We start from the raw sequence: 16673 nt of genomic DNA on the forward strand, positions 1-16673 counted from the left end.
GGACCCACCCATCTCCTTACGCTCTCCTTTGTGGGAACACTTTTGATTTGTTGTGAGCATCCATGAAGGGAAAAGACAGTTGGATAAGTCGAACACCGTGTGCCGACATTGTTTCACCAAGATCGCGTACGCCGCTGTAAAACATCTAATCTGCTAACGCACTTAAGACAGCATCACCGGATTGTCTGTAATTAGTAATGACTGAACTGTGTCGGGTGGTCCCGCCGGGAAGTAAGGCAGAGGCACCAAGGTGAGTGGGTTCTTTCTTAATTCAAGAACTTTGAGCTCTTCACTAGCTCCACGCAGGGCCACAACAGGTCGTGTCACCTCCGTCTCACTCCACGTTTTTACTTCCTGTGATGCTCCTTTTAAATGAATAGCCCCTCCGATTGGGCGTGGCTCTTCATCAGCTTCCAGGTGGCACCACATGAATCAGTTTTAAATATAAAATAAATACTTGATGTGGGCCCCATCGGCATCTGACAGTGCCACACCGTCACATCATCCCCCTCCTCTGAGAGATTGACGATGTGCTGCAATCCAGTCCAGCCGTCCGCCACCATGCTGGTACCACGCCGATCCACGCTCTGCCTCACCTGACCGCACGATATTGCCACAATTGCTCAACGCAGTGCCACATCAGCACACGACACCTCCATCACTCTCCACCTTTTCACTTCCTGTGACACTTCCTTTTAACCCATAAACCCCTCCTACGGGGCGGTGCTCTCCATTAGGCCACAGGAAGGTCACAGGAAACACAATTAAACATAAATCATATATACGTGTGGGCCCCATTACCACCTGACGGTGCCACACCGTCACAAACTGTTTTGCAAAGTCTTTCAGATGCCGGTGAAAAAGGTAACCACAAGTTGGACGAGTTAGCAAGCTAACAAGCTAGCATGCTAGCTCATGATGAAGCCAAGAGGAGAAAGGTTGCTTATGTTTCTGTAATTACTTTATTATTGTGGTGAAATATGATCTTTCAGCCTATTGATATGATATGATCATTGTGTTTTACAGTGTTTGTAGTCCTGTTCATTTTTATCTCCTTTTTTATTTGCAACGTCTAAGATGGCTGATTCTAAATCTTTACAAATATAGCAGAGTGTGGTAAAAATGCACTTGGGAGCAATGTTGTATTGCTCTGAAATGCAGAACAATGTTGGATTTTAAGTTTTCTAACCAAAATAAAGTCTAAAGCTTACTGACATAAATTCTAAGAAAAAGAAAAAACACACGTGCTTTGACACAGGGGCTTTATCTCCAGTGTTTACATTCTTGTTTTCCAGTAACTATTCAAGAGTTGACACAATCCCAGTGGATTCTTATGTGGAGAAAGCAGCCTCACACTGAGATGCAGCGCTGCACAGTAGGGACGTGATTACGTAATCACCTTGAATCAGCTGATTCTGCAGCACAGAAATAAGGCTTTGTTACGGTATGTCAGGATGACCCAAATGCAGGACCAGACTCCCACGTTGAGGGAAGATCCAGAACTCTTTTAATTAAAAAAAACACCATATTTGGTGGTTAAAACTCCACTAAAATAACCAAGTGGGTATTCCAGGAAGCATGTTTAAACTAGCCTGACTTTTACCCTGAACTCTGGCTGAAATCCACCTGAACATGCTTACTCTGGGTATGTCGGCTCCAAAAGACCGGATATGAGTTAGCGTAAATTACGCCGGACTTGGTAACCTTGGGTTAATGCACGTGCACGTCATGTACATAAAGACATTCTCAATGGATCGCAGATTTCCGGAAAATGAAAGAGAGCGCTCCGTCTCATTGAGATGGAGTCTGAGATTTTAATGACGGCGTATAAAGATTATAAACCAGGGGTTTCAAACATACGGCCCGCGGGCCGTGTCCGGCCCGCCAGGCGGTTTAGTCCGACCCACACATGCAGAGTAAAAATCATAAGGATGTTTAAAAAAGAAAGCACGTTTCTAGTCCATTCCTGCTGGCGAGTTATGATTTTTTAAAGAAATAACCTAAATGCGCAACCTGGGGGAGCAAGGGAAAAGCTTAACTGTTGAAACAACATAACTCTGCATGTGCCAAAAACGAAACCTAACAGCTCTGTGTTTGGGTAGGCAGTAGTTTGGTTCCCTGTGATCTTCACCACTGAAGGATGATCAGTAGTGACACCCTGATGACCAAAATGTTGTCAAAAGGAAAAAAAGGTTGAAGTGAAGTCCTGAGCTTTCCAGGAAAATGGAAAGCATTTTATTTGTTCACTGAGCTGAATGCAAACCTGCATGCTTGGTATGTGATCAACAGGTTCTCCAAAAATATAACATTCAGCACCACTATGAGACTCTCCACAAAGAAAAGTTTCACCATTTGCAGTTAAGAAAAAAAAGATTCAGCAACTATTAGCTGGACCGATAAATAACCATCTGGATTTACTGCAGCCGTGACGTCAGTGATGGAGCAGTGACACCTAGCTATCTTATTGCAAACAAGTTGGAGCCCTACCCGCCAATTTTAACCGCACCCCCCTTAGTACACACACCCCTCCCCCCTCAATATATACATCCCAACATAAACACACACACATGCACACACACACTCTCTCAAACACACATACACGCACACACATTTTGCAAGGAAGGTGGGACCTAGGACCATCTGTCCCCTGCCTCTTCCCTGGTGGGGGGTACGGGCCCCTTTGCAACGGCGGCTGTGTCCCCGGGGTGCTGGCTTCCTGGGCCCGGCGGTGCTCTCTCCGCGCGGTGGGGGGGTTCACATTACATCTGAGCCGGGGGTGTTCGTGTCCCTGGGGGGTGGGTTCTGGTCCTTGCTCCTGAGTGCTGGGCCCCGCCAAATTTCCAACTGTGGCCGAGCCTGGTCGGGCCATATTTACAACACCCCTTGTGGGCCCTCTTTTTTCCCCGGGGTTCCCCCCTCCTGGGCGGGGGCGGCGGGCCCCTGCCTCGCTCCTCCCTGGACCAACCGTTGGCCGGGCGGATGGCTGCCTGGAGTGCGGAGTGGGTCTCCCTTGGGGGGTCCTGGCCCGTACCTGGGGTTGGGGCGGGGGGATGCCCGGAACTCCTGGGTGGTGGTGGGGTGCTCGTCTGGGGCTGTGGGCGTCCTTCTCCGGTGGGGCCCTGCGTTGGGTTCTCCCGGCGCGGCGGGGGGGCTGCTCTCCTGGTTGGGCTGGGGCGGCGCCCTCTTTCCCTCCGTGCCTCCCTGCTCTCTGGCTCTGGGGGCCTTGCGGCGGCCCTGCTGGCCCTGGCCTGGGTGGCGGGCTTGGTCGCCCGGGCGGCGGTTGTTCCCTGCCGGTTCCCGTGTGGTGTTGGGGGGAATCCGGCTGCCGCTGCTGGTGCGGTGGGGGTCTTGGGGTGGGGATGGCTGGGCACTCTCCCTCCTTCTTTTCACGTTCCACCATCCATTTTAGAAGAACATAAACACTCACCTGAGCACAGGTGTCAGCTCAACAGACTGAATGACTGAAATATTTCACACTAGTTGGTTTTAAGGCATAAGTATGCGTGTGAACACTATCTGTTTTGTGTACATGTCGACAGGTGGACATTTTTGCAACTAACAGGTGTGTTTATAACATTTGAGTGTGTGTGTGGACAGGCTCCGCCCTTTTTTTTTTTGTTTGTTTTTTTTTTACATTTGAACCTTACCATAATGATTAACAACCAGTAAACTTGTTGCTTTATGCTGCTTCATGGTCTTATCCCCCTTCCCCTCCTATTATCACCCCCTACCCCCCCTCTCTCTAACGTCCCTCTTTCTTCTTCCCCTCTTTCCTTTTCCGTCCGGTCCAACACCAAAGATTTTCAGACATGTTTGAAATTAATAAAGTTTGGCCTCAATTACAAAAGGGGTTTATTCAGACATACCTTTGGTTTGTCTGAAGATTAATAACCCCTCTTGTTAAAGTAAAATATGTCCAACCCAAGAGGCCCTCAGCTCTCATCTGTCTGCCTAGCTGTTGGACAGGACAAGTTAAAAAAAAAAAAAAAAAAAAAAAAAAAAAAAAACAAGTTGGAGCAAACATCCAAACCATTTTCTGATGGTGAACTTATTGAAAAATGCTGAAGGCTGCAGAAGAAAAAGCAGTCAACCTTAAACATGAGTCTGTCAAGAATTACGACACCAGATCCAACATCTCTGAGGAAACATGGGCAGCCATATGAAGGAATCCAGTCTTCTATTGTATTTTCAGTCACTATTGATGAAAGCACCAACATCACAGATATGTACAGCTGTGCATATTTATTAGAGGTGATGAAGAGACCATAAGAGTGGAGTTTCTTGAATTGATGGACACAAGAACAACTGATGACATAGTTATCTCTGTAGTTACTGCACTGGATGATGTTGGAGTGAACTCGTCACATGAAGTAATTTTGGTCACTGATGGCGCCATCAAAGGTCAGGAAGAAGGCAGGTGTTACCACAAAATCCAGGCAGTAAACGAGGAAAAGATTCTTATAATAATGAATGATAATAATAAAAATGGACATTTCATTGTGTTTTGCACACTTGAATGACAGTAAATGTGTTTCTGCACAGGATTTGAATCCTAATATTGGCGGTCTTGAGAAGTTTCAGGAGAGAAAGGAGGTTAACTCCAACCTCTTATGTTTGCAGTTTAATTTAGTGTAATTTTGTCATCATTTGCACGTTTACATTTTAGGAAGATGTTTCATTTTTTCCTGTAGCCCCTCTTGAATTTATTATCAGGATTGCTTCAGTGTCAGATTTAAAATTTTCAGGCTGTATAAAATTGAATAAACCAATATTTTTAAGGTGAAATTAATTTTATTTAAGATCCAATGGCCTCTGTGAATGAATGTGTATTAAGAAATGATTAGACTACTATGTTGGTTGAGGCATGTTTTCCAATTGGGTAAAAAAAAAGAATAAAGCTGTTATTTTGCCTTTACGCTACTGGTCCGGCCCACTTGAGATCAGACCGGTTGAATGTGGCCCCCGAACCAAAATGAGTTTGACACCCCTGTTATAAACCCATCAAAAATTCTGATGGATTCTGATTCTGATGGACTTCATAAAGATGAGTCCTCCCACTTTGGTTTGTGTCAAATGTAGAAAAACTCAAAGAACCAAAATCAATCCAGTTTGGATCAATTCTGTCTTTCAAATCTTTGGAAAAACTGAAGGAATCTCTTCTTGGGCTTTGGTTTCTGCAGGTTTGCAATCTCGTCTTCGATCTGATTGAATGTGTCCATCAAGTTCTTTGAAAGCATCATTTTCTCCTCCTCCTTCTTGAGGGTCTCTGTGAGTGAGGAGATCTCCCCCAAAAGGGAGGACTGTTCTTGCTGCCGTTCACTGCTGCCGTTCTCCTTCCAGGTTCTTGTGGTTGTGTGCAGGTGAGGAAGTGTTGCTGTTGTTGCCTTTGCCTGGTTCCAGCATACAGGCACAGTTTTCTGTTCCATATGAGATGAAAATTAGGACCCCGACTCATGACAAAGAGAAGAAATGTGGAGTTTGTCACGTCAACATGTTCAAGCCTTCAAATAGTGGAATCATCCAAAAGGATGAAAACATTCCTCCAAGCAGACGTCAGATTGAAAAGCTCATCAAAGAACACATCCAACTAGCCAATCAGCAAAGCACTGACAAGCTGGACTTGTGCTCTCCTTCAGTGAAGAACCTCCTCCTGCTGCTCCTCCATCTTTAGCTCTGACTTTGAAAGTCTTAGCTCCTCCTCCTCACCATCACTGTGACTGTTGACGTCTTCCAACTCCTCCAGAAAGCTGTTTTCTGATGAAGCTCTAACATGTCCTCTCTGTTGCTGCTTGCTGGCTTAGCTTCCACTGTGTGAAGCCGCGCTTCTAACTACTCCAGCCAGGCCTCCAAGTATAACACAAGACTACACTTAACACACCTACCGGTAACTTCACTAAAAGAGGCAGGATCCTCACTAAACATATGGCACATGGAGCAGGAGATAGGGGGAAAGGTGGAAGAAGTGGTGGCCATGCTTGGCTCTAAGCTAAGGCTAGCGGTGTTTAGCTAAAGAGAAGTGGTTTATTTAGCAAACTGAGAAAAGTGAACAGCAAGCGGTTTAACAGTAGTGTATTCACTATTAAAAGGTGCTAGATGTGAATATTAATCCAGATAACACTTAAAGTAAGCAATAGTAGTCAGGCTAAGGCCAAACAAGAGGACAGCAGTCAAACATGATCAGCACTGGAGTACGCTCACCCGGAAATTACGTCACAGGAAATTCGTCAGTCCCCCGATGAATGCATAGCAGTGAAAGCGGATTGTGTTTATGAAAGATACAACTAAGGGAGGGAGAAGGTAAATGATGAATAGCAGGGGCCCTAGGACAGAGTCTTGGGGCATACCTGTGGTAATTGGAACTGTGGGAGAGGTGAATTACTTTAATTGGATGAATTGCGTGCGGCCTGAAAGATAGGACTGGAACCCGCTGAGGGGAAAGTCAGTGATGCCCATGGTTGAAAGACTTTTCAGAAAGATGGGGTGAGAGATTGTCTCAAAGGCCGCAGTCTGATTGAGTAGAAGGATGGAATCTAAACCAGAGTCAGCAGCGGATCGAAGGTTGCTGTTAATTTTAAGGAGGGCTGTTTCTGTACTGTGGAATTGATGGGAGCCAGACTGGAGTTGTTCATATAAATTACTGGAAGAGAAGTGGGTGTGGAGTTGTGAGGCAACAGTTTTTTCAAGGATTTTTGTAATGAATGGAACATTAGAGATTAGGCGGAAGTCATTGAGATTTGTGGGATCAGAACCTGTTATTTTCAGTATGGGGGTGACTGCTGCTGTTTTGAGAACAGTAACGAACAGTTCCAGTCTTAAGGGAGGCGTGAATGATACAAGTAATGAGGGGGATAAAGACGGAGCCTTGGCCAGAGCAGTGGGAATTGGGTCAAGTTAGCATGAGAAGGTTGTGGATTTTTTAATGAGTTTAGTGATTTGCTCAACTGAAGGTAGATAAAATGATGAGAATAGAAGAGCTGGTGCAGTTTCATTTTGACTTGAATTGGATTGAAGTTGTTGGTGAATATCATGGATTTTTGAAGAGAAGTAAGATGTTAGGGCAGGGGTGTCCAATTCCAGGAATCAAGGGCCGGTGTCCTATGTTTTCCAATCAACCTGCCGTTGAATCTCCTTATTAGCTAAACACACCTGATCCAAGTAACAGTAACTGCTCAACAGCAGATGAGGCAGGGTTTGTAGAAAACCAACAGGTTGCCAGCCCTCGGTGTTACAGAAATCATAGGAGTACAAATGAGGAGGAAGTGAATTCTAGCAGGTTGTTGTACATGAAAGGATGGAAAATAGGGCCTTTGAGTTGCCTTTAGCGGAATTTATCAAACCGGACAGATATTTTGTTTTGGTCTTGGAGATAGAGTCTTTGTATTGGATGATATGGTTATAATACATGTCCTTGTGAATATTGAGCCCAGTTTTCTTGTAGAGTCGTTATAGTTGACAACCTTTAGCTTTGAGTTATCTGACGATTTGAGTAAACTAGGGTGCAGAAACGTTTAATGAAAAAGACCTTGTTTTGAGTGGGGTGAGAATGTCTAGAAAATTATGGAGGTTATAATACATTATCCAACATACAATGTGAAAATAATTAAAATACAACATTGTTTTATTTCTCGGCGGTGAAGAGGCCATTTGATATTCTCTGCATTTTGGTTATTAACTGCACTGTTTATCTGATTTGTTACACATTGGTATTTGTTGATCATTTTATTTTAGGGTAAACTTACACCAGAAAATATCAATAAGAAAACCAATAAGGTACCAGAGTGAAAAGCAGCAGATTAAGAAGAGTTAATAGATCAAATCTTAACGATACTTATACCATGGTCCGGGTGAATACCATATTCTGATTGGCTGCTTGGTATGAGTTAAAACCTGATAACTGCACGGTGAAAAAAGAAGTTCCGGTCACCTAGCATAAATGTTTTGGATCACTGCGCCGGCTTCTTGAAAACAACCTTTTGCTTCATCATTTGGACAGAAACAAGCGGTAAGAGGTGAGCTTTCTCTCTAAACTGATACTTTATTCAACCCATCGGGACGATCAGCATATATATATATATATATATATATATGTATATATATATATCGCAGAATCTTGACTGCAGCGGTGGTGCGGCGCGACGCGGACTATTTGTCACGTAACATGTAGTCCGCTTTTAGTGAGAAAAGCGATCCAAATCGGAAAAAAAAACAAGAATTAAGGTCTAAAACCTGGTTAATATGTATTGCTTTTGTAAGTGACCATGGTATAAGCGGGTTATTGGCCTTCGAAGTGTGCGGTTATTACTTTTTACATTTTAACGCACTTCGCGTAAGCAACCTCCGCTTCCCGTCGGACAGCTCAGGCTTCCACGGCGTGCGTTAAAAACTAATAACCGCACACTTCGTCGGCCATTAACCCTTACATATCATGTGAGGAAACTGGATTTTTTTAGAAAGGACTGTATTAAATATAGTATTAGGTTGGTTCGATCCCTTTTCAGTTTCCAGCACACAGAAATAAATGAATAACGACTCAGAGACAGATACTTAGCTTTTGTGGAGGTTTTACTTCGTCCAAACACGAAGGGGACAGACATGAACATGGTGCATTCAAAGTCCGAACCAACGAGCTCAGGGATGGGCTTGGTATAAAAACCCTACATTTGCATATTCAGAAGATCGTCCGATGGGCCTCGTGTGAAAATCACGCCCACAGGTTGCTGCTGAAGAGGAGCTCCAAGGCTAAAGTGAAGATAAGTCTGAGGCCTGCTCAGCAGATCACACATGCAGAGAAAAAGGGAGGATGAGAATAAACTGTTAGAACAATAGTTTGGCTGTGCTGTCTTCAAATGTAATATAATTTTGAGATGACAATACATGCTTAGTGAATTAAGTTTAAACCATTAGTGTAATAAAAGTTAAAGGCAGTTTCTAACTATTCTTCACATACCCCCCTGTTTGTCATATCAAAATTATATATGTAAAGTCAGCAGAACTCCTGTCATCATCAACCAAATACCATTTCACAAAGATTTTCAGTATAGGCAGCATATTGGCTCTGCATCGAAAACAAGTGTAGAGGTACAGGTAAATTCAAAAGAAAATATAAAATCAACGTGAATAAATGAGCATATCAGAGGTGGTAGGTGATACATGAGTGTTGATGCGAAAACCTCCAGGGCTAAACTTATACCATCTGTGTGAAACATTCATTGAGCAGTCAGGGAGGGCAAAACTCATCAACGGCTCTGCGCCCCTCAGCAGCCATCACTAAGGATACGCATGCATCACCAGTCCAGACCTCGGCACAAAATCATTAATTAAATTTACATAGAACAAGAAACAAATTAAAAAATGAAGAAAATAAAAAAAATCAAATCAAACAAAAGAAAAACGATAAAATAAATCTGTAAAGACCAGTTTCAACCACGAGCAGATGCGAATTAGGTTAATTGTTGGCATAGTACTGATAGAGTCGGCCTGACAGTGATCATTCATGTGACACATGGAATCAAACAGGTGACGAAAAGAAAAAAGAAAAACAACACACAGAGGACCGGAGTGGCTAGTTTTATCAGTACACTCCACCAGAAGTAAACCAATAAAGTGGGGACCCAGACCAGTAGGTGTCAGTCATCTGAGAAGAAATTTGTGATTTAAGGGCCTTGACCTCACTGATGATGTGAGTGAGATTTCCAGAGGAAGAGGGAATAAAAGTACAAGATGAAACCATGAGGAACAGCTGGACCCATGTTAGGTGGTTTGAAGCTCACTGTAGCTGGAAGAGAGCAGCGCTAGAGGAAACACACCAGGGAGCGCCCCTCGTCAGGAGTAGTGTCACACTTCGTAGTTGGACTTCAACCAGGGATGTGTCTCAAAATGTCAGTCTCATAGGCTCTCAGCAATTTACAGTGGCTTACGTGAATCCAGGAGGGTCAGTCAGCAATGTGTACTGCAGTTGGCATGGTGAGGAGAACCTTGAAGGGTCCCGTCCACCTCAGGTGTGACCAATCAGTCCGTTAAATGGCCTTCAGGTAAAGCAGGTCACCGACAGAGGCCTTCTGGTCAGGATTCAGAGTCTGTGGGGAGGAGAGAGCTGGAGGCAGACTCAATGTTTCCTTTGTTCTCACAGCTTTCTTCAAACAATCATGTAAATCATCAATGGTGTCAGTAGAGCCAGGCATGAGAGTAGAAAAAATCAGGAAAAATAAATAAATAAAAATAAAATAAAAATTTTTAAAAAAAAAATAAAAATAGTGAAAAAACACATTGAATGTGAAACAGACAAGAACTGTGTCTCATTCTAACAGCACCATGAGCAGGCTGATAACAATTTGACTAATGGGAAAGTCTGAACGGAAGGGAGTGGAGCACACTGCATGCGATTCTGGAGAATTCGCACAAGAGAATCACAGGTGACATTGTTTCAACTATCAGTCGCGTAGCAGCTGCAGCTTACAGCCAGTGAGTGAAGGTGGGGGGCTGATCAGATAAGGTGGTGAGGTCCAAGGAGAGAAATAATTTTTCTAGAAACAGAAACTAAATGTCCCAAAAAATTTAACCTGTGCTTGGGCCAGCTGGAGTTTAGTCTTACCGCACTTATTGCCCTGAGAGTTGAAACTTAGAAAGATTAGCAGACATGTCCATTAAAAAAAATGCAAGGCGAGTTAGTGAACCAGAGATCCTCAGGAATGCTTTTAAGGGGTCAATCCTGATTTACAAGCAGAAATGCAGGGACCTGAGAAGTGGGATCAGAAGGCTGCAATCAAACTTTTTATGAGCAGGGAGAGTGAACTAAAAAAGGGAAAGGCTGCACCAGCCATCTGAGTCTGATCATGTTTATTCAAGAGGGAGGTGTGTCATGCACAAACTGATCCACGTCTGCTTTGTAAGAAATGATACTTTTTATAGCTTTTTCTGAACATCTACCCTTGTCCATGTCCTAAACACTAAAATACACACTAAAACACGTCCTATCATTATTCTGAGAGCATAGAAAGCCGTTATATCTGCTTACAAGGGAGAAATCACCCCTCCTTTCTGAGAGTTCTCATCAGCCTGTCTGCAGGCTCGGGCACGCGCACTCTGATCTGTGAAGCTACTCCCCCTCCTTCTACTCTGTCCTGCACTCTGAGGCTGCTTAACGTTCTATGAAATCCATAATCTTTAACCCATTGATCCAAATACTTGATTAATGTCTGATCCTGACTTTCCACATACTTCCAAACTTTATGAAAAGCTTTCTGGACCTGAGCAATGTGCCGTCTTACTGTCTTTGTTAGATTTTGTGAATGAGCCCCACCCATCTTTTTGAGGTTTTTGATCGACGATCAGCTACAACGTTCTCAGTTTCAATCAGAAACCAGAGCTCCCACCCAAGTAACCCTTTTTATGGATTCTCCAGCGCTGAATCTAATCAGCAGAAAAAGCTTGGAGAATCAGAAAAGAAACCTAATTATTTGTCAACTGAGTCACTATTTTGTTTTAGAACGAGGCATTAATCAAAGCAATCATGAGGCATTAATCAAAGCGAGCATACATCACAGAAGCCGTCGCAGAAAGCACAGTCAGACACAGACAGAGACATAAAAAACGTTACACACACATGAATTCCCCGGAGCTCCGTTTATTCCCAAATGCCGTGCACGACGCGCCTTAACCGAATCTGTCCCTAAGCCGTCCACACAGCCGACAGCACGTTTCAACCGAATATGTCCCTACGTCGGGCACACAGCCACCGACGGGTTTTTCTCTTAAGCTACACACTTCTCCCTGTCATCTCCCGTGAAGGAGGAGACATGCACCCGCAGCAGGCTGACTGCAGGCGCTCCTGTGGTCAGCGTGCACGCGCAGCACTGTGACTGCACCCAGCTCTCTCTCTGTTCTTCCCCAAGAGATGATGCACCCACACACAAGACACAGACACAGTCAACATAAAACCCTAGCAAATAAAGAGAGGACAGACTTTCTGTGTTGCATACTCACTTCGATCAAATAACCCCGTTATTTGATGAGGGTCCAACACGACGTCGGGGGCACCGCCGGATCCAAAGGGCGAGGGCCGCCGATCCTGAAGGCGGATGTGTCAATGCCGAGACTGTGATCTCAGACCATGCATGGTTTTCGGGCAACCCCCCCCCCCCCCCAGGGGCTCCAGCGATGTCCAAGGCGTGCGCCGGCCGGCTCAGAAGGACCAAATATGAGGAAAATGGATTTTCTAGAAAGGACTGTATTAAATATAGTATTAGGTTGGTTCGATCCCTTTTCAGTTTCCAGCACACAGAAATAAATGAATAACGACTCAGAGACAGATACTTAGCTTTTGTGGAGGTTTTACTTCGTCCAAACACGAAGGGGACAGACAGATGAACATGGTGCATTCAAAGTCTGAACCAACGAGCTCAGGGATGGGGTTGGTATAAAAACCCTGCATTTGCATATTCAGAAGATCGTCCAATGGGCCTCGTGTGAAAATCACGCCCACAGGTTACTGCTGGAGAGAAGCTTCAAGGCTAAAGTGAAGATAAGTCTGAGCCCTGCTCAGCAGATCACACATGCACAGAAAAGAGGGAGTATGAGAAGAAACTGTTAGAACAATATAGTGCTTTCTTCAAATGTAATATAATTTTGAGATGACAATACATGCTCAGTGAATTAAGTTTAAACCATTAGTGTAATAAAAGTTAAAGGCAGTTTCTAACTATTCTTCACATATCTCTACTAGACTTTAGCTCTAATAATTCAAAACAACTCATTTCTACTATCTAAAATAATTCATTTTGTGAAAAAAGAAACTCATTGTCTAGTATCATTACACAGATTGAAATGTATTGATCATTTACTTTTTTGCTTTTGATAATTGTGGCTTAGAGAAGATGAAAACCTAAAAAAGCTGTCCAAGAAAGTCAGGATAACACAAGACAAGACTTTATTGATCCCCTGGAGGGAAATTCAGTTGTTACTGCAGCCAAACAAGAAATATAGCAGTTAGAAAAACAAATAGTCAGTAAACAATTAAAATAGTAATAAAAGTGGAAGTAAAAGTACACGTCATAACTAAATAAGTAAACACAGCAGCAGTTTCATCAGTCCTAAACTGTGTCATTCTATAGTCTAACTGCTGTTGGGACAAAGGACCTCCTGTAGCAAATCATATATCAAAAGTACCAAAATTTTATTTTTTAGAAAAATTCATTTCAACATATTCAATATTCACTTGTGCCTCCCTCTAATGAAGTTACTCCATCAATATGGTATAGAGGCCATCAGCCTGTGGCTCTGTGTACATGAAATGAAAGCTCAGGTTGCTATGGAGTTCATTAGAACATTGGGGTTTCCCCCCAGAAGTTTTGAGCATTAAAAATTATTTTAACATATTACATTTTTTTGAGATACAGACCTTTTTCCCTTCTGTAAATTGAAGTATTCTGCTGTGGTACAGAGGTTGAGAGGTAGACCTCTTATCAGAAAAGCTTCGAATTTAGAGTTTACAATAGATCCTTACATTGTCAAGAAAGAGTCTTACAAGTTCTCATGTGTTTGTTGAGACTAAATAAACGACTTTTTTTACAATCTTTACAAGAAAAAGGCTTTTCTCCTGTGTGAGTTCTCATGTGTCTATTGAGACTAGATCTGTGACTAAATCTTTTCTCACATTCTTTACAAGAAAATAGCTTATCTTCTGACTTCAACAAGTCCTCCATGTCATCATCTAATGCTGCATGTGAGGACTTTGCAGACCACTTCATGGGTCAAATCAATGCTATAAGATCAAACATTTCATCCATGCAGTACATTGATCTTAACAGACCTCCAGCATTGTTTTTGCCAGAAGAAACACTGGGGAGTTTTGTCCTGGTTGATGTGGAGATGCTTGGTCGAGTTCTTTCCCAAGTAAACATTACAACCTGCCTTTTAGATCCCATTCCCACTTCACTTTTTAAAACATTTTATGGATTCTTTGAGTCAGAGCTTTTAAATATAGTAAACTGCTCTCTTCAGACGGGGGTCTTCCCCTCTGCCTGTAAGACGGCGGTGGTGAGGCCCCTTCTGAAGAAGAGTCAATTAGATCCAAAAAATCTGGATAACTATAGACCCGTATCCAACTTACCATTTTTAAGTAAAATAATAGAAAAAAGTGTCGCTACTCAACTGCATGAGATTTTAAATGCCCAAAATATTTTAGAAAAATATCAGTCTGGTTTTAGGACAAACCATAGTACAGAAACGGCTCTTTTAAAGATCATTAATGATCTTAGATTAAACTATGACTCACAGAAACTTTCTGTTCTGGTGCTGCTGGATCTTAGTGCCGCTTTTGATACAGTAGATCACCAGATTCTATTAAACAGACTTAGGAGTCTAGTGGGCCTCTCTGGAAATGTTCTTAAGTGGTTTTACTCTTACCTTACAGATCGACACTTTTATGTAAGTATGGATACGTGCTCTTCAAGAATCCACGAAATAAGTTGTGGGGTTCCCCAAGGGTCGATTTTAGGGCCAATACTTTTTAATTTGTATATGTTGCCTCTTGGGGATGTCATCAGGAGACATGGCGTTGACTTTCACAGCTATGCTGATGATACACAACTTTACATCGCCGTTTCTCCTGATGACCTTGAACCTATTAACACTCTTTTAAATTGTATTTTAGATATTAAGTCATGGATGGCAGAAAACTTCTTGCAGCTCAACCAGGACAAAACTGAAGTTTTAATCATCGGTTCTGAAGACAACAGAGAGATGATTTTACCACATCTTCATAATTTTAAACCTTCTCAATGTGTGAGAAACCTGGGTGTACTTTTTGACTCTGAGCTAAATTTTATCCCACACATTAAAAATGTCGTTAAGACAGGATTTTATCATCTCAAAAACATTGCCAGAGTCCGCCCGTTCCTCTCTCTTGCCAGCACAGAGGTCCTAATGCATGCTTTTATTTTTATGCGTTTAGATTATTGTAATGCCCTGCTCTCTGGTTTACCCAAAAAGTCTATTTCAAATCTACAACTTAGAACTCAGCGGCACGAGTTCTGACGAGGACCAGAGGGCGGGAACACATTACACCGATTTTAAAATCGCTGCATTGGCTCCCTGTGCGTTTCAGGATTGATTTTAAAATTCTTTTAATGGTTTATAAATGTTTTTATGGTCTTGGGCCTTCTTATTTGAATGATATTCTTTTAAAATATGAGCCCTCGCGGACCCTGGGGTCCTCCAGTGCTGGCCTCTTAGTTGTTCCTAAAGTGAGGACCAAAACTTATGGTGAGGCTTCGTTCTGCCATTACGGTCCTCGCCTGTGGAACAGCCTGCCGGAGAACCTCAGGGCCGCAGAGACTGTAGAGGTTTTTAAGAAGAGGCTCAAGACCCACCTTTTTAATTTAGCTTTTAGTTGATTTTAACTGCTAATTTATTCTATTAGTTTTATTATAGGCTATATTCTATACTATATTTCATTTCATTTTATGCATCTTATTCTCAGTTTTTTATTTATTTATTTTATTTTATTTTATTTTATTTTATTTTATTTTATTTTATTTTATTTTATTTTTTTAATAAATCTTATAATTTTAGTATCTTATTGTGATTTTAGCCCCAGTGTTTCTTGTGGGAGTCTTTTCTGCCAGGGTTGCCGGCTTGCCCGGTGGCTGTTGCTGCAGTTCTTGCCCTTGCTGGGGCGGCTGGGGTTTAATTTTGCAGTCTCACGGCTGTGAAGTGGACCCCGGTGTTGTCCCGGTCTAGGTTGGCGCTGTGGCGATGCTCCAGTGGCCGGGCTGGCTCCTGGTATGAAAGTATTCCCAAATGCCGTTTCCTCACAGCAGAGCCAAGCCTTGTTTGTTTGTTTGTTTGTTTGCTTGTTTGCTTGCTTGCTTTTTTATTTATTTATTTATTTATTTATTTATTTATTTATTTATTTATTTATTTATTTATTTATTTATTTATTTTAACTTGCATTGGTAGTCAATATTCATTGTCGTGGGTCATGTGTTTTAATGGAGGGGAGTGGGAAGGGTGTAGGGTGGATTGGGTTTTTACTGTAATGTTGTGTGTTTTTTGTTTTTAATGTTAAAGCGCTTCGAGCTGCACGAAATGCATGATAAGCGCTATTTTATAAATAAAGTTTGATTTGATTTGATTTGGAATGCAAACATTTTTCATCAACAATCTGCAAAGATTTTAATGCTGTTTCTAGTTTCTGTGTCTTCTTCAAAGATTTTTTCAATAAAAAACTGGGAAATATTTAAATAAATTCACAGATTTTTTCAGGTTAAGACAAAAAAAAACACATAATATTTTTATTTACAGCACAGACTAAAAGTTTGGAAACACCTTCTCATTCAAAGAGTTTTCTTTATTTTCATGACTATGAAAATTGTAGATTCACACTGAAGGCATCAAAACTATGAATGAACAGATGTGGAATTCTATACATAACAAAAAAGTGTGAAACAACTGAGAATATGTCATATTGTAGGTTCTTCATAGTAGCCACCTTTTGCTTTGATTACTGCTTTGCACACTTTTGGCATTCTCTGGATGAGCTTCAAAAATGTTGAGAAATGCAGAAATGTGTGCTGCAGATGCCATGTTTGCCACTAGAGGGCAGCACAGCAGCTTCAGTCTTTGTCATTGTTGCTGTGTGAGCCTGAAGAAGCTTCAAAGTGAGCTGCAGCTTG

The 16673-nt window shown here is 42.3% G+C and overlaps 1 protein-coding gene and 1 long non-coding RNA gene across 6 annotated transcripts in view; one reads left to right on the forward strand and one right to left on the reverse strand.

Moving 5' to 3' along the window:
* LOC144986719 (NLR family CARD domain-containing protein 3-like) overlaps positions 1-16673 on the forward strand; it is a 674722-nt gene that overhangs the window by 138676 nt on the left and 519373 nt on the right. The window lies entirely within an intron of this gene.
* On the reverse strand, positions 8545-12505 carry LOC144988052 (uncharacterized). Of its 2 annotated transcripts, none has more exons than XR_013651798.1 (2): positions 11983-12505; positions 8545-10076 (listed from the first exon to the last, which is right to left on the reverse strand). It is a non-coding gene; the product is annotated as an uncharacterized LOC144988052 (long non-coding RNA). The 2 variants fall into 2 exon arrangements; XR_013651797.1 differs by having other exon boundaries at positions 8545-10093.

The sequence above is a fragment of the Oryzias latipes genome, chromosome 2, assembly GCF_053564925.1.
Source record: "Oryzias latipes strain Hd-rR chromosome 2, Olatipes_Hd-rR_3.1".
In the NCBI taxonomy this organism is placed as follows: Eukaryota; Metazoa; Chordata; class Actinopteri; order Beloniformes; family Adrianichthyidae; genus Oryzias; species Oryzias latipes.